Source organism: Trichosurus vulpecula, chromosome X, assembly GCF_011100635.1.
Source record: "Trichosurus vulpecula isolate mTriVul1 chromosome X, mTriVul1.pri, whole genome shotgun sequence".
NCBI classification, from domain to species: domain Eukaryota; kingdom Metazoa; phylum Chordata; class Mammalia; order Diprotodontia; family Phalangeridae; genus Trichosurus; species Trichosurus vulpecula.
In genome coordinates, this window is record NC_050582.1 from 14,130,466 (window position 1) to 14,152,130 (window position 21,665).

At 39.3% G+C, this 21,665-nt stretch overlaps 1 protein-coding gene across 1 annotated transcript in view; it reads right to left on the reverse strand.

Annotated features, from left to right (window-relative positions):
* The window catches only part of LOC118832709 (protocadherin-11 X-linked-like), a 523,359-nt gene that overhangs the window by 304,644 nt on the left and 197,050 nt on the right, over nucleotides 1-21,665 (reverse strand). The window lies entirely within an intron of this gene.

A 21,665-nucleotide genomic window follows, 5' to 3' on the forward strand; every position in this document is an offset into this window, starting at 1 on the left:
TTGCTTGCTCCTAGGAAGAGGGTTGCTTCTTCCCTTATGCTTTCCTTGGGGGTCTGAAGCTGCAAGTGGGTGGCCCCAGGGTTCCCCAAGCTCTAGGCTCGTCCTCCAGGGCACACTACCAGGTGGAGCTCACACCCCCAGGCCCTACCCTGCTTTTTGGGGAGCCAAGCCTGGAGCATCAGTCATCATCTCTAGTTGTGTGCTAGGCTTCTGGGGAAAGGAGGGGCTTCTTTACCACCTAACTGCGCTTGGAGGCTGATCACATGGATTTCCATTTGCCTGGGCCCTGGCCTCTTCCTCAGTTGTCCATCTCCCATTAGGCTCTCTCCAGCTGCTATTCTTCTTCTGCCTCCCCTTCCCTCACATGCCCCCTTTTCCTGTCCCCTTCCCTTCTGGTGTGGCCCCTGTCCCCAGTCCTGGGCCAGCACTGCTGCTACAGCTTATGTCCCAGCAAGAGTGTGTGTGAGGTTCTGGGAACACCAAGCCCAATTCTTCAGCTCAGACTTTCTGGAAAGTTTCTTTTTCTTTAAAATCTGCATGTTGAATTCAACTTTGTGATATTCCTTTTTGTTTCAAAAAAAGTTTAAGAAAATTAAAATGGGCGACTATGAGTGAAGACATATTTTAGCACTGAATAGAATATTGTTAAAATTAAACTATTTGAAATACAAAAAAAACGATTTGCAGTGTTTTTTGTATAGACTTAACCTTACAACAACTTTGGAAGGTAGATACAGCTATTATTCCCCACCTTTTGTAGAGGAAACTGAGGCTGAGAAAGATGGGTGAAGTAACTTGACCATGGTCACCCAGCTGGTAAGAATCTGAGAAGTGACTTGACCCAAGGCCTTCCTTACTCCATCCAAGTCTAGCACGCTATCCTATGCTGTGCTGTGAATATGAGAGGCACATGGGGGTACTGATTTTCAGGAACACTAAATATGTATTAATCCATATCGGGCTCTTTACAATATGGTATCTTTGCTGTTTCTTGACTGATTATTGATATTTTGCTCATATTAATCTCAGGATGATGTTGTCTGTCACACTTGAACTAAGCATATTTCATACAATCCACACATTTGATTACATGGGAAACCTCTCCAAGCTTCATTAATCCCTGACTACTGATGGGATTGGTATGGAACACCAGGAATGGATGAGAATGTCTCTTGCTGACATTCTCATCATACCAACCCCCACCCTACTTGGGAGGCTTTCTGTTTTTCCTCACTCTTCTGGAGTCCATGCTCAGGTTTGACGGGGTGCCCATCCAGAGCACCACTTCCTACTTGGCCTCACTGCCAGCCTCTAGCACTGCCTTTACTCCATGAAAAGCCATAGACAGATTTCCCAAGAAGCCTTTGGCTTTCCCCCAGCCTCTTTCCCCCCAGGCCTTCATCCCAGTTTCAAAAAAGGAGACTCAAGAGTCACTCCTACAATGACAGAGCTGGATGTCATAGTAATTTGTCCTCTCCAGCATGAAAAAAATCTCTTTGAAAAGCTGACCTAGTAAAAGGAATGAACCAGACTCAGCCATAGCATGTATCTGTTATTTGTTCTTCTGACAGACAAAGTCACGTTAGGCTAAGCTATTTTATAAGAACCTTACAGTACACAAGTCTCTGATGTCTTTGTGTCGCACAGATTACTATTAAGGAAGAGCATATGCTGCCTTCTTTCCTTGAGAAATTGAGACACATGAAGTTATAAGTAAATGATTAGACTGTAGAGATTAGCTGGATCAGTCTAACCAAGGGAATAGTGTCAACAGAAAAAAGAATCTGTGTTCCTTAAAATGTTAAGTCATTCCTTCACTTGTAGGTTTTTAATTAAATTTCCTATAAGTCAATATATGGGGAGAAAATATTAACTAAGGAAATGTGGGAAGAAGGATATAGAGGTAAGGTGAATTCTGGCAGACCTTAATTTGCACTTGGATTCTGAAACACAGATTAAAATATTCTTACATTTCTGTTCAATACAATCTAATAAAACATTTGTTGCTGTTGAGTCATTTCAGTTGTGTCCAAGTCTTTGTGACCCCATTTGAGGTTTTCTTGGCAAAGATACTGGAGGGGTTTGCCATTTCTTCCTCCAGCCCATTTTACAGATAGGAAACTGAAGCAAACAGGATTAAGTGACTTGCCCAGGATCACACAGCTAGTAAGTGTCTGAGGCCAGATCTGAACTCAGGAAAATGAGTCTTCTTGGCTCCAGGTCCAGTACACTATGGTACCACATAGCTGCCCCAATAAAATGTTTATTAAGTGACAACTTTGGAGAAGACATTCTTCTTCAATAGTGCCCTCAAGTAGTTAATATTCTACTAGAGGCCTACAATATTCAAACAGATACAAACACACAATAGAATTTTGGGAAAGGAAGAGGGCATGAACATCATTCTCCTTTCTACTGCGTAGGCTATGTAATCTCCAGATACCAACATACGGCGATACTTCAAAATAAAATATCTATAAAAACAATATTTCAAAATGATTGATACCCTGCCCTCCTCAGCCCCAAGGATGTGGCTCTAAGAAGCATCTGTTTTTATCAACAATGCATTGCTTTCGTTTTCTTTTAGGTACTCTTTCAAATGGCAAACCATTCTTGTATCTTTGCCAAGAAAATCCCAAATGGGCCCATGAAGAGTTGGACAAAAGGGAAAATGACTGAATAACAACAAAAACAACCTGTTCAGGCAGGTGCAGAGTTGGATCCCTCTTAGTGTGAGCCCTGGTTCTCTCTAAAAACCTTCTAAATCGGTTCTTGCAAAGGCGGCCCTCTTCCTTCTCACTTTCCCCCTGAGGAAGGGGAAAATCAAAAACTATACCTGAATGGCAGCATGCTGCCTTGCTGCCACTGACAAACTACAAAAGGAACAAATAACGGTTGTCATTTTCTCTATTAATGATGATCAAATTAAGGGCAATATGGAAGAAGAAAGGAGAATTCAGAGTTGTTTTTGAAGAAAGGGGGAAAAATCAAAGCTGCTTCTTGGGGTTTTCTTCAATACAAAGATCCCCACTGCTATTGTCCACACCCCCTCCCCAACCTTCCCTTAGAGAAGCCATGCTGAGTTAAGGTCAAGGCAAGCCAGACTAATCAGCAGAAACTGTGAGGCAATTGGCAACACATCTGCTCCTGCCACAAAATCCTAACACAGGCTCAACGGCTCAGAATCGGCACAACCCAAATGCACGAACCCTCAGGAAGGCTTGGGGTTACCTTTAAAAATTCAAGGAATCGATGGGAATCCATCATGTTCGGCAATCTGTCAAAGCTGTGAACTGAGACTTGACTTAAGAGAAGGAAAATGGGAACATTTTGTGTTTGCATTTCTTGTTTTTTTTTTTTTTTCTAGTAGCCATGTCTTTGAAATGCTCTTATCTTCACTTAACAAAAACATTTTGGGAGATTTTATATAATATATGAATTGTTTTTACTCTTTCCAGTAAAACAACTAATCTATACCTGTGTGTTTGTAATTATTTTCCCCTTACAGTTGCCTAGGGGTAGCGGTCCACTAGGATTTAGAGTTCAATGGGTTCCCTTTGTGATACATGCAGTTTTTGAGATGACCAGCTCACCCTCTAAAAACAAGCAAAAACATTAGCTACATGGGCTTCTCCATGGCTCACTTAGGAAAGTAGCAGTGTTATAAAGAAAAGACCATTGGTAAGTGAAATTTGAAGAAAGAATTTTTAAGAAAAGCTAGAAAGGAAGAATGCCATATGCGTTCTCCAACGCAGTAGGAGATATGAGACTTTTTTTTTAATCCTGCAAGTGGCTTCACAAAGGAGACTGCTAATTTTTTTTAAAAAAGTGCCTAAAGATTTTTAAAAGCTAAAATGATAATGGAGCTATTCCTGATGACTCTTCAAATACCTGACAGAATTACCTGATATTTAAGATTTTATGTTAGCCAGTATCTTAAGGGGATTTAGTCATAACTTAATATTGTAGAACTCTGCATAAGATATCAGAAGGAAGAAGGAAAATATTTATTTCCCATCTGAGCACAGGGTAGCCTTTAGATTACTTCAGCAGGATTTATTTGAAAGCTAACTAATCTGGGGGTGAGAAGTCAAAGGAAATACTTCATCCATAAATTACAAAATATGCAATAATGAACAAATACATAATAAAGATATAGTTGAAATGAGACTAGATTCAAATGATTTCATCACTCACAGCATCCTGGATTTGCTAAATGTCACGCTCTCTTGGGAAACCAGTAGATGGTGTAAGTTGAGTGGCAAACACAATCATGTACAAGGTACTATATTCATGATAGAATGATTGTTCTTTTCCTAGATCAGAGCAAACTGCTTTTCATTCAGGTGTGTATATGTGTAATTTTGATTCTGTTTTCTCTACAAAGGAGATTGACTTTTATATTGGAAATGACAGAACAAAAATGCCTAAAAGGGAGAGAGAAATAACTTTCAATCTATCTACCCAAGAAGAGTAAAGAGATGGTAGGAGAGCTCCTAACTGCCCTTGATAAATCCAAGGCACCTGGATCAAATGAACTCCATGCTCAGGTGCTGAAAGACATGGCAGATGTAATTGCTGATTTACCATCAGATCACTGTCAAATTAGCCACTAATTTGACACATTATGGAAAATGGGACGGGAACTAAAAGATTTTTGTTCAGTGGTTTTTCAGTCATGACTGACTCTTTATGACTTCATTTTTTTTGGCAGAGCTACTAGAGTGGTTTGCCATTTCCTTCTCCAGCTCATTTTACAGATGAGGATACTGAGGCAAACAGGGTGAAGTAACTTGCTCAAGGTCACACAGCTAGTAAGTGTTTGAGGCCAGATTTGAACTCAGGAAAATAAGTCTTCCTAACTCTAGGCCCAGAGCTCTGTCCACTGCAGTGCCACCTAACATTAGGAAGGACAAGACAGTGATGGGCCCACTGTCCTCTGCCACTGTCAGACCTCATCTGGAGTACTGTGTTCAGTTCTAGGCACCACAATTTATGAAGGACATTGATAAAGTAGAATATCCAAAGGACCGAAAATGAAGTAACTTGAGTTCATGACATATGAGAACAGGTTAAAGGAACTGGGAATATTTAACCTGGATGAAAGAAGACTAAGAGGGTGCATGATAGCTATATGAAGGGCTGTCATGTGTAGGAGGTATTAACTTTCTTTAGTTTGGACTCAGATTGCAAAACTAGGAGCAAAAAAAGCAAATTCAGTTCAGTATTGGGAACAGTTAGAGTTGTCCCAAAGTGGAAAAGGCTGCCTGTGGAGGTGATGAACTCCCCCTACCTGGAGGTCTTCCAGCAGAAACCAGATACTTGTCAGGCACAGTATGGTACTGATGGATTCCTTAGCGTATGGGCTGGAAGAGATGGTTACTGAGGTGCCTTCCATCTCTTAAATTCTATGATGCTCTCCATGTGTGTGCACACATGTGCAATGTGTGCCTAAGAGAATACATCATACACATAATTTTCATGTAAATATGAACTATTAAGTCTATTATTTAATTTAGGTGGAGGTGGTAGGAATCATTGAAAAGAAATTTAGACCACTTGGTTTCATCTGGATTATTCCTGATTGTCAGGACTTGCACCAGATCTCCCTCGAGCCGACCGGGATCCTGCACATCTCCAGCAAACCTGAAGGAAATTGTTTTCCCTCAAACAATTCCATAAGACCCTGATCACTGATGAGGAGAGGGAAACCGATCAAAAAGCCAAGCTCTGAGAAAGTTTCCTTTTAATTAGGAGTGATACAGCAATGCAAAGGGCCAGTTTTAGAATTTGTGTGACATGGGCCATTTTGGGCTATTTTAAGACATGTGGGAAAAGAGATATGTACGAAGTTGTACACAGCGCCATCTAGTGTTTGCAAATCGCATGGCATAATGAACATCCAGGTGAAGTCAACTTCTGTTGCAGTTTTCAGAAGCTGATTTCTCTAGCCAGAATATTATTCCTATTGAACAGCAAATGGCAGGAGGATTTAGAGGCTCATATGTCCTGTCTCAGAAGATGGTGGGAGAGGTGGAACAATCGGACTGACTGAAGGTAAATGGGTTTAGTAAGAGTTCACATTTGCAAAAGCCTTTGAGGTTCCCAAAGTGCTTTCCTCCCGACCACCCCAAGGAGGTTGGTACCAGCAGGATCATTACCATCATTTGACATCTGAGCAAACTGAGGCTCAACGGACTTAAGTGACCTGCCTATGATCACGCAGAGGTAATAATTTATCAGAGGCCAGCTTTCGGCCCACATCTCCCCCCCCCCGCCGACACCTAATTCCAGAATGCTTTACACTCTGCCATATGGTTTCTGCTCTCCGGATACCAATCTACTAATGCATTCCAATAGAATATAATTAGGTTGAGTCAAATAACTAAAATGAATCTGATCACATGCAAATTCTTTTGGGAACATGTACCAAAAATGTCTCCTACTTCTTATTTCAGAAACTACAGTACTACATCCTTATGAGGGTATTTAGTAATTCATAGGGCAATCACGTTTATGAGAAATGAAAATTTACTGTATTGACTTACCTATGCATATGTACCTATGTAAAAATATGAGTAAGAGGGGCAGAGGGCATAAAGTACTGCTGGGCTTAGTACTATGGTGACTTTGCTTAAAATCTTACTAGCTGTGTGACCCTGGGCAAGTCACTTTACCTTTATGTGCCTCAGGTGATATCCTAGTATTTGATGGGATTATCCCTACTGATAAGACTTGCAATAGGACAGGAGGTTAGTCCCTGCACAGATGACCTAGTCTGATAATATTTCCTTTATTAAAAATTTGTTAAAAAGCTGTGTTTGTAGAGGTCCACTGTAGATCATAACCTATGAATGAGTTATAGAGCTCTGGATAGAGCTTAGAATAGCACCTTCCCAATGGTGCCCAAGGTCCCCAGAGCCTGCCTGACAGGAGAGAGGACTGCAGCATAGCTTAACAGTGAACAGGAGTTCTCCATAACTAATTAAGATCTTTCACTCAAAGAAAATCTGGGATGGCTGTTTGTGCCTCCACGTGATATAGGAGCATCTGTGCCTCCACAGGTGTTCAGAGAGCCCTATGACCAAATTGAATTCTTTGGCAAGGATGTTGTAGCTGTGGAGTATTACATGAGACTCCCATCTTTCAGGACATAGCAATGACATGTACCTGACTAGCCTACTTCATGTACATGGCAAAATCCATACATGCCCTATCTAAACCTATCAGATTATGATCCATGTTGCAGAACTCAATGAATATGAAATAAAGATGACAGGCTTAATGGTACACACTTTGTGAAAATGCAATATTGCATTTCTATAAAAGTACATAGGCCAAACTCAAATCTGATCAAGTCTCTGGAGGCCTAATGCAAGCAATAATCTTAATGTGATGAAGAGTTCAAATCAATGCCACTATTTCTTTCAAGAGATTTGCTCCCTTCATTAGCATTCCTATAGAATTTCTTTAACTCATTCACTTGACCTTAAACCAGCCACTTGGTATAATGGTAGTGGTATTTCTTATATAAAAATAGATTTGATTTCTTTCTATGCATCTTAACAGCTGTTCCCTTTTAACTTGGGTATATAGAATATTAAGTCCTTATACACAAAAGAGCAAAAATATGGCACCTTTCTCCAAACCTGTTTGTCTCTACCACTTCAAGATGGAAGTAAACCATTTAAAAAACTACTTCTTTACTTGATGCTCTTCTATTTGATGTATATTGCCATGTTTTAGAGGGAAAACCTCTTTCTTAGATGGAAAGTTCCTTTTTAAAGGTAATTTCTTATTCTCCCACCACTCTTCTAGGGTAAGCAAAATTATCTATGACAAATGGACTTCTCCTATGCTGGAAGAAGGAAATATATATTTAAAAATGTCTGAAGCTGTTTTCTTCACTCACCACCCTAGCAGAAGTGAGTAAGAGACTGAAGTAATTTGAATGTGAATTTTCAGTTGTTACTTTTGGTATGCCTTCACTATATTATACAGTTGTGGCAGTATGAAAATGAGAGAGTCTGACCAGTGATGGATGTCCTCCGTTGCCTGGCTCCACTACAACAGCATAGCTAGCAATGGCTAGACACACTGTCAGTTATTGGTCAATAATACTGGCAACTTGTAGCAACTCTGACTTGAGTTAAAAAGCAGCATTTGGGCTTTTTCCAAATGAAAGGCATGGAATATGTTTCCAGGTCTCCTTGGTCACTGGAGTAACATCCTTTCCAACAAACTTCAGTGTTATTCTCTATGTGGGAAACTGCTGAGTATCAATCTGTGTCTGATGGCAATGGGTTTTATGACACCTTTGTAACATGACACAGATTAATGGTAATATGAAAAAAAAGAAATTAAGATAGAGCAAAACAAAAGCATGAGATAGAGAGAGACAGAGAAAGAGAGACAGAGACAGAGAACAGAGAGAGATATACAGAGATACAGAAACAGAGACAGAAAGAGAGAGTAACCAATTAGAAATTCTCAGACTCTTAATCTAGGACCCATCAGAAGAAAGTGTCAATTATCTTAGGGAGGTTTTTCTTGATTTACATATTGTGGCAAAAAAGTAGTAATGCATATTTCTTTCCTATTATTATCATGCTGAGACCAATATCCTTGTACTTAAAGTTTTTGAAAATACTTATTCAGCATAAATACATCTATTTCAGAAATGGCCTTGATTTTTGGCATGAGAAGAAATGTCATCTGACTTTAGAATTCCTAGTGCTTGCAGTCCATTGACTTTAATTACCCAGTATAATCCACAGTACATTAGTTCAAAGCAATAAAGTCATCAACATATCTAGATTTCTAAACTTGAAAAGGGATTTAATTTATTTTGAGTCTCAGTTGGTCTTTTAATTTCAGAAACAAAAACACCATCACAAGACTTATAATATCTAGGAGTCATAAGATCTGGATGATTGTCCCAGCAGTACCATTGTTACCTGTGTAACCATAAAGGGGGAAATCATTTAACCTCTCTGGCCTCTGTTCCTTTGTCTCAGAAATGGATGGAGGTAGGGTGGTGGTATTGGACTGGTAGATTCCTAAAGCCCCTTCTAGTTTTAACATTCTAGTATTTGAACACTAGATGGGCTGGGGTTCGGGGTGGCTGTGCTACTATATTTTTCAAGAGAATAGAATGAATAGGCCAGGCAATTTCCCCTCCTTAGGCATCAAAGATAGGGGTGCAGTAAATGAATGAGGTAGGCACAGGAGTTGGTGAACTTTTTCTTTCTAGTATTTTCTCTCCCCCTGAATTCATGTTACTTAGAAATTAGAATAAGGAAAAAGTAGAAGTTAAAATCTGTCCTCCTTTCCTTGCTCTCCAGGTAAACAAAATGTCTAGAAGGTGACAATTACTTTAAAAAATGCAGAATAAATGGCAAATGCATATCATGTCACTTTCATTGAATCAGATCATACTAAGTGGAATATGTAAAATTGCTCAGGGTATCATTATCCAAATTCTTATTTTGCACCTGTCACTAAGTTAATGTAAAAGTGAAAAAGCTATGATTTGATTCTCCAGAAAACTTGTGTCAATAATACCACTACCCTGATGTTAGTTAAATTCTTCAGGTAGCATTATGAAAGTTTTCAAGTCCATGATTTGATCTTTCTTCTCTAGACTCTTACTACCTATTTATGTTATTAGTAGCTTCCTTATGGAATTACACGGTAATCAGGGAACTGGACTGTCTAGGTTTCAGCATTTATATATCAGAATTACTTAGCAGGGAATCCAACAAGTTTATCCACTTCTATGTTGAGTAATTCCACTGCTCGCTTGTGTGTGGACTTTTCCAAGATGATAAATGAGGATATATTGGTAAGATGAGTGAAGATATGAGTATCAGATGCTATCCTCAGTCTATGACTGCCAAAGATACTAGGTTTATTTCTACCACCATGGTATTGATTATATTGCCACTGGAATTCAATGACTCTGGAACAGATAGTCAGGCTGATGACTGTGCAACTCTGCCTCACTTAAATTCAATCCATGCTGGAGTCAAGACATCACCTTGTAATGTTATTGGTCCTCTTTGAAAACGGAGGGCAAACAACAACCATCTCCCGATCTCCCAATCTCCATACCTCAGAAAGCCCTCAACCTTAATCCTCCTCCCACTGTGAAGATCCTAACCAGTCTTTATGGTCCAGCTCAAATGCCACATCCTCCATGAAGTACTCCCCAATGATTTCCCTCATTGATCTCCCCCCTATGGTGGCCTCTAAATTTATAGTACGTGCTACACAATTCAACAGTTACTATCTTCGGTTATTTTCTAAACAATATATGCTTGTTAGATTGATTTGAATTGTATCTCCCAAAAAAGATCTGAGTGATTACAGAAAGGGGAGGGGAAGGATGGCAATGTCAGGAAATACTGTAAAAAAAGAATTTTTAGGTAGTTTCACCCAGCATGAGAGGGAAAATTTCTATTCAAAATGACTATGAAATGTATAAAATATCTGGAAATCAATCCAATAAGAGGCTAATGGACTCAGAGTGAATACTACTTAGTTGACATGTTTCTGAATCAGCCAGCAATTAAGTTAACATTATGAGACCTGGGCTCAATCTCCAGTTCTTTTATACTTTTGTACTGTGACTTAAACCAGTCCCTGCACCCCATTGTGCTCATTGTCTAGCTCACTCAGGCATAAATAATCATATTCTCTTTTGAACAATGAAAAATCGACTAAGGAGAAAATGCTTCTGTAAGTGCTCTAGACTGTAGCTGGGATATTATACATTTCTCCTTTTGCTACTGTTTTCTCAGTCGCTCAGTTATTCTGACTTGGTTAGTCCCCTCATCCCTCTACTTCAGGATTTTTGTAAGCAGTCCAATATCACCATTTAAAGTTCAAGTCTTTGAAGATAGTCTGTTTAATGACTAAAGAAAGCCATTTAAAGATAATCTGCTTAAATATGTTACTGATGAATTCTATCCATCATTTAAATGCCAACACTATCTCCTCCAGAACATTATCCCTAGTCCCTCAGGTTGGGGACAACCCTCTTTCTCTGAGGCATGTAGTACTTCTGTAACACCCTAATGAACTTAGGTAATAGGATTATTATCATCTGTATTTGCGTCTAATGACCTCAAAGAAATTTGTAAGCTCTATGAAAGGTGAATTGTGCCTTTTCTAAATTTTATATCACCTCTAATACCCAGCACAATATTTTGTACACAGTAAACACTTAACATACACTGATTGACTGAATGAATAAATCAATGATACTCTTGGGACCAAATATTAATTAAGTCACTGCCTAGGAGGCAACATGGGATAGTAAAAAGAATGTTGGTTTTTGAGTCAGAGGATCAGGGTTTGAATTTCAGTTCTATTTATTATTTGTGTGACCTTGCAGGAGTCATTGACTTTCAGGACTCAGTTTTCTGGGTTTCTATGGTACTCAAAGCAATTGGCCTAATATTTATTATTGTACAATTTAAGGTGCCTGGGTTGCCGGGATTTTTTTGGAGGGGGGAAGAGGAAACATGTTTGTTCTGGCATGTATTATGTAGGTTTCACAAAGTGCACGGCATCAAATGTTAATTAGGAAATGAGAAGTATATAATTAAATACACATACACACACACATATATATATCTATATATCTATATCTATATATATATATCTTTAGTTTGGTACTATGAAATATCAATTTTAATAACAACTGATAATAGTACTTAATATTTATATACTTCCCCGCATAAGTACATAATATGCTTTATTGTCCTAGAGCCTAACCATCCCAAGAACAAGTTAGGTGTCTTTGAAAACTGCATTCCCTCACCTAACTTATTATGATATTGAGTTTTACCCTAAAGAATGGTAGCCTAGAGACCTGTAAGACTTAATAGAGCTCCACAAAATCATTTTGGCTTTGGAAAAAATGATTCTATCTATTTTTTGACTGTAGGTTAGTATTACTCGTAGATCCTATTAAAAATGGGGAAACCAGTTCTGTGAGGTTAATGAATTACAGATTCTCTGCTAAGGAGTTTAACATAGGTTCTTCTACTCTCCTTCAAGACAATATCTTGATGCTGTTTTTTCTTTAATTATCCTGTGTTTGTCACTGTTACTTTTTTTTACTTTCGCAAATAGTATTATTCATAAAGTGTATTTTTAGAGCAACATTCTTCATATTCATGGTGAAAAAGATATGCTTGTTTAACCTTTCTGAAACCAGGTGCTCAGAAGGTTTTCTTCCTTGGATCATTCACGCTGTTCATGCTGCTTTGCTTATAAAAAGGGCAAGAAATAACAAAAAAAGTTGTCAATGACTCAAAAGTCATTTAAAAACAGATCACTTCCCCTACACAGACACACAGCCATTGCAGCATAGATTTGTCCAAAACAAAAGGGCCCACACAAGTCTGTTTCTTAAGTTAAAGTGTTATTAAATTTTAAAAAATCTCATCTCAGAATCACAGATAATAATGATGCAAAACATGCTAGGAAATGACATTGAATGTCAATGTCAGTGCCCCAAATAAGCAACTCTTGAAGTTGCAAGATGAAAAAGAAATCACTCTCAGCCTCTCATCTACATTAGGGATGCTCAGCATACCCAGCAGCCTTGTCACATTGTCTTAGAGGACAAATTGCTGAAGAGAAAGATAAAATTGGTTGAATACAAATAAGTGGAATTCACTGGAATTAGCATCAAGTTTATAGATCTCGACACACACTGAACCCAGACACAAACAAAAATATCCGAGGGAGTAAGTCACAGCAAACATATTCTGCAGCATAGATGTCCAGATCACACATTCCTTGTGGCGATGGATTCAAAGTGACCAAGAGGAGTTGGGGAAGATCCAGAAAAGTAACATGATGGAAATGTGGGTAATATGAACCTTGGGCAAAAGGTGATTTGTGTGTTTATGTGTACAGAGTAATATTTTACATAGCCACGTGTAAACATGACGATGGATCAGAGGCTAGATGTAATTTTATTCATTGCTACATATTCAATCCAAAGAACCATTAACCAAGGGCATTTCCTTGGCGGCCACAGAAATATCTTCTACTGTCTAAATGCAACAGAACCGTTGAATGTCAGCCTGCTGGGGTCTCTTTATCTTATAAAGCTTGTTATATTCTTCTGTCATTGAAGTTCAGAATCAGAGATTGTAAGGAATATTTGGTTTTGTTTGTTTCTCAGCATTCTCAAGTGAGTTCTTAGAATTCGTCTGTATTTTGCTTTCAAGTGCTATTTTATCACCAATTGGTTGAAGATACATTTCTCACCGGCTATCTTTTCCTCTCTTGACTTTGCTTCAACATATGGTTATCCTCAAGACTAGGTTTGCTCGAAATTGTTTTTCTCTAGGTTCTAATGACATGTTGTCACCAGCAATTATTTTAGGCATCCTATCTGGAAGGGAAGCAAGTAAAAAACAAAGGAGACATGGAGGGGAGTGGGAAGATCACAGGTTTGGGAAGTGAGAAACCTGCCATCAAGTCCCAGCTCAGTCAGGGGCTGCCTGTGGGTGAATCAGTTTGCATTCAATGTTTATTAAACACTCAGTACACGTAGAAAACTACACTGAGGGTACTGCAAATCTCAAATGAGACAGCCCCTGACCTCATGAAATCTATAGTCAGGTAGGAGCGTAGAGCATAAACACAGTAGCTATAATATAAAATAATATAGGATAAAAGCAACAAAGAAGTATGAAACAAAGATCTGGGTGAGGTCCAAGGGCTGGGGGAAGGTCATTATTGATTGGGTGGGATTAGGGAAGGTTCCATAAGGGAGGTATCATTTAAATTGGGTTTTAAAGGACAAGTACCCTGGTTAAGATTCAAAAGTCGAAGGGCATACCAGGGATAGGCAATAAATACCATGGAGGCAGGAGAACAGAGGGTACATTTAGGAACGGTGAGTAGTCCTATTTTGCTGAAACATTGACTATATGGAGAACATGAAATAAATTTGTAAAGATCAATTGCTACCAGACTTAGAAAGGCTATTAATGCCAGACAAAGGTAAGCACTAGGGAGCCACTGAAAATGCTTGAGTAGCAGAATGACATAACCATATATCCAGGCATAAGGAAGGTAACTGTGAAAGCAATATGAGGACTAAATTAATGGTAGCCAAGAGTAAAGGCTACAAGAACTGTTTGAAGGCTGTCAGAGTGGTCTAGAAAATCAGCAATGAGGATCTGGACTAGGCCTACAGTAGTAGAAATAGAGAAGAGATGATGCAATTCAAGATATATTCTGGAAGTATAATTAATATGACTTACTAATCAACTGGATACAAGAGATGAGAAAAGAGCCTCCAGAAGATAATGCCCAGGTTTCAAACATGAGACACTGGGTCAATGATGTTGCTACATGTAGAAATAGTGAGGTTGGAAATCAGCTGGATTTCCAAAGAGAGACAAGGAGCTAAGTTTCAGACATGTTGAGATTCGGGTGCCAGTGAGCCAATTTTCTGCAGAATCCTTGGAAGCAGGCAGAGATGGAGATCTGAAGCTCAGAAGAGATGCCAGATTGGATCTCTAGACTGGGAAGACCTGCCAAGATGTAGCAATTGTAGCCATGTGATCAAGTGAGATTGCCCAAGGAGAAGGTCAAGATTTAAAAAGCAGTAGCACTGTATAGACTCTTGTGGGGCCCATCTTAAGCAAAGTGTCCCTTTTGGGCTAGGCTTCTTCCCTCTTTAGTAGCTTAGAAACTCATAATGTCCTGGGATATGCTTCCCCTCTCCTTGCCCCCACGAACTGAACTTCCAGAAAGCTGCCTGCCTTGGATTCAACTCCACCAGCATCAAGCTCCCCAGAAAAGCTTATCACCAGATTGCACCAACTTTGGTCCTCAGACATCATCAGTACCCTCAGTAGCCTCTTCCTTTATCTTTCTAATTTGTATCCTCAACGCTTAACACGGCGTCTGTCACATAGTAGGCCCTTAAAATGCTTACTGAATTAAAATTGAATTGATAGTCTACATTCACTCCAACATCACTCTCAAGTCCCAAGACTTGCTCCAAGTAGAAAATATGCCAGTTACTGATCTCCATAAGTGATGGCATTGTCACTTCTGCCACCTTGAATTTGAATGCCAAGTTGGGGGGATGGGGAAGAGAAAGTGAGTTTAGGCAACTTCTTTTGCAACATTTTAAAATGGGACATACGGTACAAAAAATTTATTTACCTTAGTTTAAGGCCAAATGTCTTTTGCAGAGGCGTAAATTATATTATCTTTGAAGTATTGGTTCTCAAAAGACATTTCTTTTAGAATATTAAAAGAACACTTTACATTTTAACGTAGTTATAAAAATCCCCTTCAAAGCAACAATGATGATTAATGGTGAACTAAGTGGTACCCACACTAGCCAGAGTGAGTCACTAAGTCAATAAACATTTATTAAGCACCTACTATGGAACAAGCGCTGTGCTAAGAAGTGTCTGGCAACAAGCCCTTACTAAATTGTTGGGGAGTGACTGATTTGTAACCTTCTTTCACACAAAGCTTTCATTTCTTCATTTGAGACCTACCTGGTCTTATTCTCTGACCACTTATCTACTGAGTAATGTCTCTTACTCTTATCCATTTGTATGGATTCTTTATAGACCATGGATCCGAGAAACTTGTCATGAAGACTTTTTCATAATTAATTGTTTATCTTCCGATTCTAAGTTTATTTATGTGGTTGTGAACTTTGAAAAAATGAGCCAGCTGCTTGCAAGCATCTTGGGTTGAAGTGATATTGGCTTTGAAAGACATGCAGGCTGTTTTTCTGCTAATAAGTTATTGGAGAGAACTGTCAATGAAGAAAAATGCTGTCATCTCCTCTGGGGAGCAATCCAATAGCATCGAGGGGCTTTTGCTCAGTAAACCAGGTGCTGTGCCTCACTGTCATGGACTTGCTGATGGAGTATTTTCTGAGGCTCCCTCTGCTAAGTTTTTTTCAAGTTAACTCAAACCTGGCCAGAGGTTTACTTCCCAAGTGGCAGTGTCATTGTGGGTGACCCATTCTAGGTTGTTATCCTCGATTTTGAAGAATTGGAGAGTCAACCACAAAAAGGCAAGAGATGGTAGGAGCCCAGTGCTCTAGTCTAGGATATGTACTAACGTGAAATGTCAGCAGGAAATAACAGCCCAAGAGAACGCCTATCTACTTCAAAGTACAAATAAATAGAAAACGAAAGAAGGAAAAATGTTTCAAGGTCCAAGAGGCCTGAGACCAGCTGAACTGCTCCAGTACTACATCTTTGACACTGAGTGTATTCACAGTGAATAGAGCCATTTTATATCAATACGCACAAAATGTAAGACTCACTGTGCTCTCAGGAAACAGACCCAGTAACACCAAAAGATATGTCAACTCAGCTTTACGCCAGGGAATGCCATACCCTTTTATACACAGAAGACAACTGTCTCATGTGGGCAGTGCATTTACTCAAGATTCCTGGTGGAAATTTGGAATGGTCACACTAAGGAATCACTCTTCTGGAAAAGGCCCTTATTTATCTCCCCCCTCAGCTCCGCCAAAAACAACTTGACTGTAGTTTGCAGTGGCAAGGAATTATTAGAAAAGTTGGATATATTTTGTAATTGCTACTGTTAACAGAGACCAACTTGCGAGTTTCTTCTAGGATCCTCATTAAGTTTAGCTAGCTTGAAACTCAATCAACTGAAACATTTAAGTTATTATATGCTAATTTTGAGCCTATAATTTGATGCCAGTCTGGAAAACAGCATACATCATTTTTTTCTGGGTAATTAATCATTTTGTTAGCAATTCTAGCATGTTATCAAAAAATGGCTCAGTGACACTCTCGAATGCCAAAGATCCCTCTTGGAACCCACTCAACGTTTATATGTCCTTGTAAGGGTGGGTGTTCCCGAGGGTGGTAACTGACTCTGTAATCAAAAGGAAATATTTTACTAACATCTTCCTTGTGTGAAATAGGGTTGTCTGCTGTAACTAAAGACGAAATGCTGATTTTAGTTAGTGGTTGGAAAATAACCTATCTAGAGAGATCATCAATGATAGCCCCACAAAACAAATCTGCTCATCAGATAAGTGACGTTCTTATTCTGACCTAGTCTTACAGAACTGCTCTGGGCACTGAGAGGTGAGTGACTTGCCTGGTCTCACACATGGGTTCTTTGAGACCAGGCAAATCATCCCGACTCTGATGTAGTCTCCCTGTCTAATGGGCCATGCTGCCTCTTTTAATTTTATAGGATATAAATATGAAAATTGCAAAGGATTTTTTTCAATCAACAAGTATTTCTGTTACATTAGTTTATGTTTAAGATTTGCTCTGTGCTATAAAAGGGTAAGTTTCAACAATTTTATTTAAATTAAATATGAACTAAGTAAATTAATTTCAGGGTTTTAAAAAATGAAATGTAGTGGCTTTGTTTTTTTAAATGAGGGGAAGAATATGTCATTCTGAATGAAATGTACCTTTTCCCCCCTCTTTAGGACTCATTCCTGTGTAAAGGGCAGAGAGCTTAAGGGCCATTTGATGTATGGGGTATTTTTCTGTGGCTTCTTTAGATGATGCCTAAGGTCCCTCCCAGCTCCAGACCTGATATGCCATGCTTCTGGAGAGTCACTCTTGCATGGCAGCTGGTTTTTCACATTGTGACTAAATGGCAGCTCAAAGAGCTAAGAGGAATCATTGCTGCATCCACGCCTATAAAAGTTATCATTCCTATAACTTCCACACATCAGAGTCCAATGGATTCCAGGTTGTGCTGTGTGGGCTTCTTTGTTGATTTACTGGAAGTAAACACACAGGGTTCCCTAAATCAACCTTACAGGCCATTAAGGGCTGGCTAAAAACACAGCACACATAAGTCAGGGAATTTGGAAAAAGGTAAAAAGCTGTCTGGACAGATTTAGTTAAGTTAAATTTTGTTTTGACGTTAGGCACTGCATGAAGAATCATGTGCGACAATATGGGCCCAAATTTATGTGAGGAAATGATTTGTTTCAAAAGTTTAGGATAAATACCTAAACATTTCTGATTTCCTCCTGAAATCTAGAAAGCCCCAAATCTATAACTGATTTATCAGAATGACCACATATATAGATTTGTTTTTAAATTCTATAAATATTTGCAACTATAGCCTTCATCTAGTTAGCAAATACCGATGCCATATTTATCAACTTTTCAAAAGTTGATTGCCATTCCTGGGGTGCTCAACAGCTCTGAAGGCATGATCGCCATCTGTTGTGACAACAGGGATTTCTCAGCTCAGGGTGCTCACAAGCCTTCTGGCTGTGGACTGTTAGCCATCTGCCATGGTCTATTAACATGCCGTGGGACTCAGTGGAATGTCAGGCCACACCTGGGAAATGCAGTCTGGGAACAGGTGTTATTCCTCTGTGAATAGAACCTTAGCATTCAGTAACACTGGCATTATGAAAGGACAGGACTAGCTGGGGTTTGGGACTCTGGTCACAGGGGTTTGGATTATGATAGTACTGTCCACATTGACTGCAAACCATCCTTGTTTGTGCCTCAAGATACGGAGGTTTATAGTACTACCTTCCATCACACTGAAAGAGAATTAGTAAAGGCTAAAAGTCAGTGTTGAGTATTTCTAGTTTTATGGATACAATAAATTAGATTTTTGGTAGGTTAGAAGTCTTTTTCATTATCAAATGACTAACTATTATTGTTGCTGTTTTTAATACTAATACAATAATAACTACACTGATCAAATGGATAGCAGGCCTGTGTTGGAATCAGGAGATGGGTTCAACTCCTGCCACTGACACATACTTGCTGAGTGATCATGGAACAGACACTCAAATTTAAGAAAGCCGATTAACCACAACTCTAGAGCACCCATAGTGAAGAATGCTACACACCTCATCCCAGAAAGGCACAATGTGACACATGTTTTAGACACAGCTAATGTAAGAATCTGTTTTTGCTTGGCTGTGCATATTTGTTATAAGGATTTTGTTTTTCTTTCTTTTTATGCAGTGTGAGAAAATGTAATAAAGAAATACTTGTTAGTTAAGAAATTAAATTAAGCTAAAAAGCTTAAAAAGAAAAATGAATAATAACTTAAATTATCATTATCCTAAGGAACTTTCTAAGACCATGATGAGAGAGATGCAGATGAGTTTCCAAGAGGCATTGGTAGCAGGATTTTCCACACTGGAGATCCACTATTCTGATGAGGTCTCTGATTCAGATAAAATATTTATTGAATGTCTACTATGTGTTAAAACTAAAATTTCCACACAGCGTTCTGGGCAAATGTATCTCATATAGTTTTCTAAAAATCTAGGGCAATGTTTTGACTAGAGAAGCTACTTGTGACTGCACACTCCTAGTGCTCTCTGAAAGTCGAGTTGTACTAGGTGAAATATTATATTTAAGTACTGCAGTCATCAAATCATGTACAACTGAAAGTGGCGCCCCCCGCCCCCGCCAAATGTCTATGTGGCAGAACTTTCTACCCAGAGAGGAGAGGCGATATTGAGGAGCAAGGAGAGAGGATACCACAATGACTGATTTCCCTCCCCGTAGTGAGGGAGCATTAAAGTATCTATCCCCCACTCCCACTACCATTTAAACCCTGTCATTTCCCTCTCTGCAGCCATACAGCCAACCAACAAAGAAGTCCCTGTGGCCACCAGCAACACTCTTTGTTCAGGGAAAAGATTCCCTGGGATGAGCTTAACTCCCCCATGAAAACCATCATGACCTTGTTACCTAAAAGGTTTTGTCTTTATTATGGCAATATGTCACTATGCTTAGCTACTCGACTCCCACTTCCCTCCATCATCTTCTCCATACCCAATGTCTTCTGTTCCCAAAGGATCCCCAAATATATTCTCCCCCAAAGACTTCCACACTGAATCTCTGGAAATTCTGATCTTAACTTTCTCCTAGGTAACAGTCAGCTCACATTTCCATAAAACACAGACTTTTTCATATCACACAGTGCAAACATAACACAAAAACCACATCCTGCTCTTTCCGTCAAAAGCTAAGTGCTCAGCACTTTGTAGATGCATGAATTATAAAGAACATGGTACAGAATGGGGCTTTTCTCTGTATGTAACTGTGGCACTTAAAAGCATTTTCCAGGATACCATCTGATGGGAAGACTGAGGCTGGCACTTGGAGAAAATTAAGGGTCATCAATACTTTGGAAGTCATCATGTGGTTTCCTTAACCTGAGGAATATTATTGAAAAACCACTGAGCAATCCTACTAGAGATGCTCTCACTGAGTGGACACGCATGTGTAGAAATTCAAAATGGCACTTGCAATTGAAAGAGAGTGATTTCTCCGGTTACTGGAATATCTTCGTCCTTCTTTGCTGGTGAGCAAAGGCTTCACTTCTGGGCCGTGGCCTGTGCAGTCTACCACTGCTTAGGCTTGCTTTATTCATAAGCAGTCTTAGAGTGTTGCAAGTCCCTCTGTTGGCAACTGGAGGTCACTTAAAATTTCAAGAGTTTAGTTACTTGGTAAAAAATTGATTAGCCAAACTAAATTTCTTAAGGGGAAGGGGGAGAGAAGATGTAAAATTTTATGATAGGCAGTGCTACGCTATCATCTTTTCAATTAAAATACTGAATCAGTCATGTTATTTGCTACTATTCTAAGATTCTAGAATGTTTGGTTTGGTTTTGTTTGAATTGTGTGAGATTTAATTATATTTTATCAAAGATACTTAACCTTCCTTGCCGGTTTTATAGTCAGATTTTGTTGGCTGTCCTTTCCTCCTTTCTCTTCTGTGGGTTTTTGTGACACTATTCTTACCCGATTCCTCTCCTAGCTGTCTGACTACTCCTAAGTCTCCTTTGCTGTTTCATGGGCCATAACATATCCCCTGTCACAGATGACTTCAAGGTCTATATATTCCACTCAATCATTCCCCTGAAGTTCTATCCCAAATCACCAGCTGCCCATTGGAAATTTCAATCTGGGTGACCTAGACACATCTGACACTCAACAGACCCAAAGCAGAATTTCTTATCTTTCTTCCCATCTTCCCTCCTACTTCTCTGCTGTTGGCAAGGGTACCACCCTCCTTCTAGTTACCCCGATTCACCACCTTAGCATTATCCTCTTTTTTTGTTGTTCAGTCGTTTTTCAGTCATGTTTGCCTCTTTGTGACCCCTGTTCTTCACTGTCCCCACAACTCGAACTCAGTTAGCAAATCTTGCTGTTTCTACTTCCACAGTATCTCTCACATCTATTCCTTTTTACCACTGCCAGCCACCACCTTGGTTCAGGCCCAAATGACCTCCCACCTGCACTCTAGCAAAGGCCTTCTAATCGGTCTCCTTGCCTTGTCTCTCATTCATCTTCCACCCGACTGCCAGTCATTTTCCCAAAGGGAAGGTGTGACCGTGTAACTCCCCCACTCAGTAAACTACAGTGGCCCTCTATTCCATGAAAACAAACAATTTCTGTTTAAGTCAAGACTTCACAGAGCCTCCTGGGACATTTCTTTTTTGAAAAGAAACTCACATATGACTAAGGTCTAGGTGTTGTCCATTAATATGTATCATATGTTCTTTACTTCTCATTGCAGCAAAACACAATCTTGAACCACAGATGCCCACATAAGCATTGTAGACACGAGTAGTTGATGAATATCAGCAAGGTCTGTGATTTTGC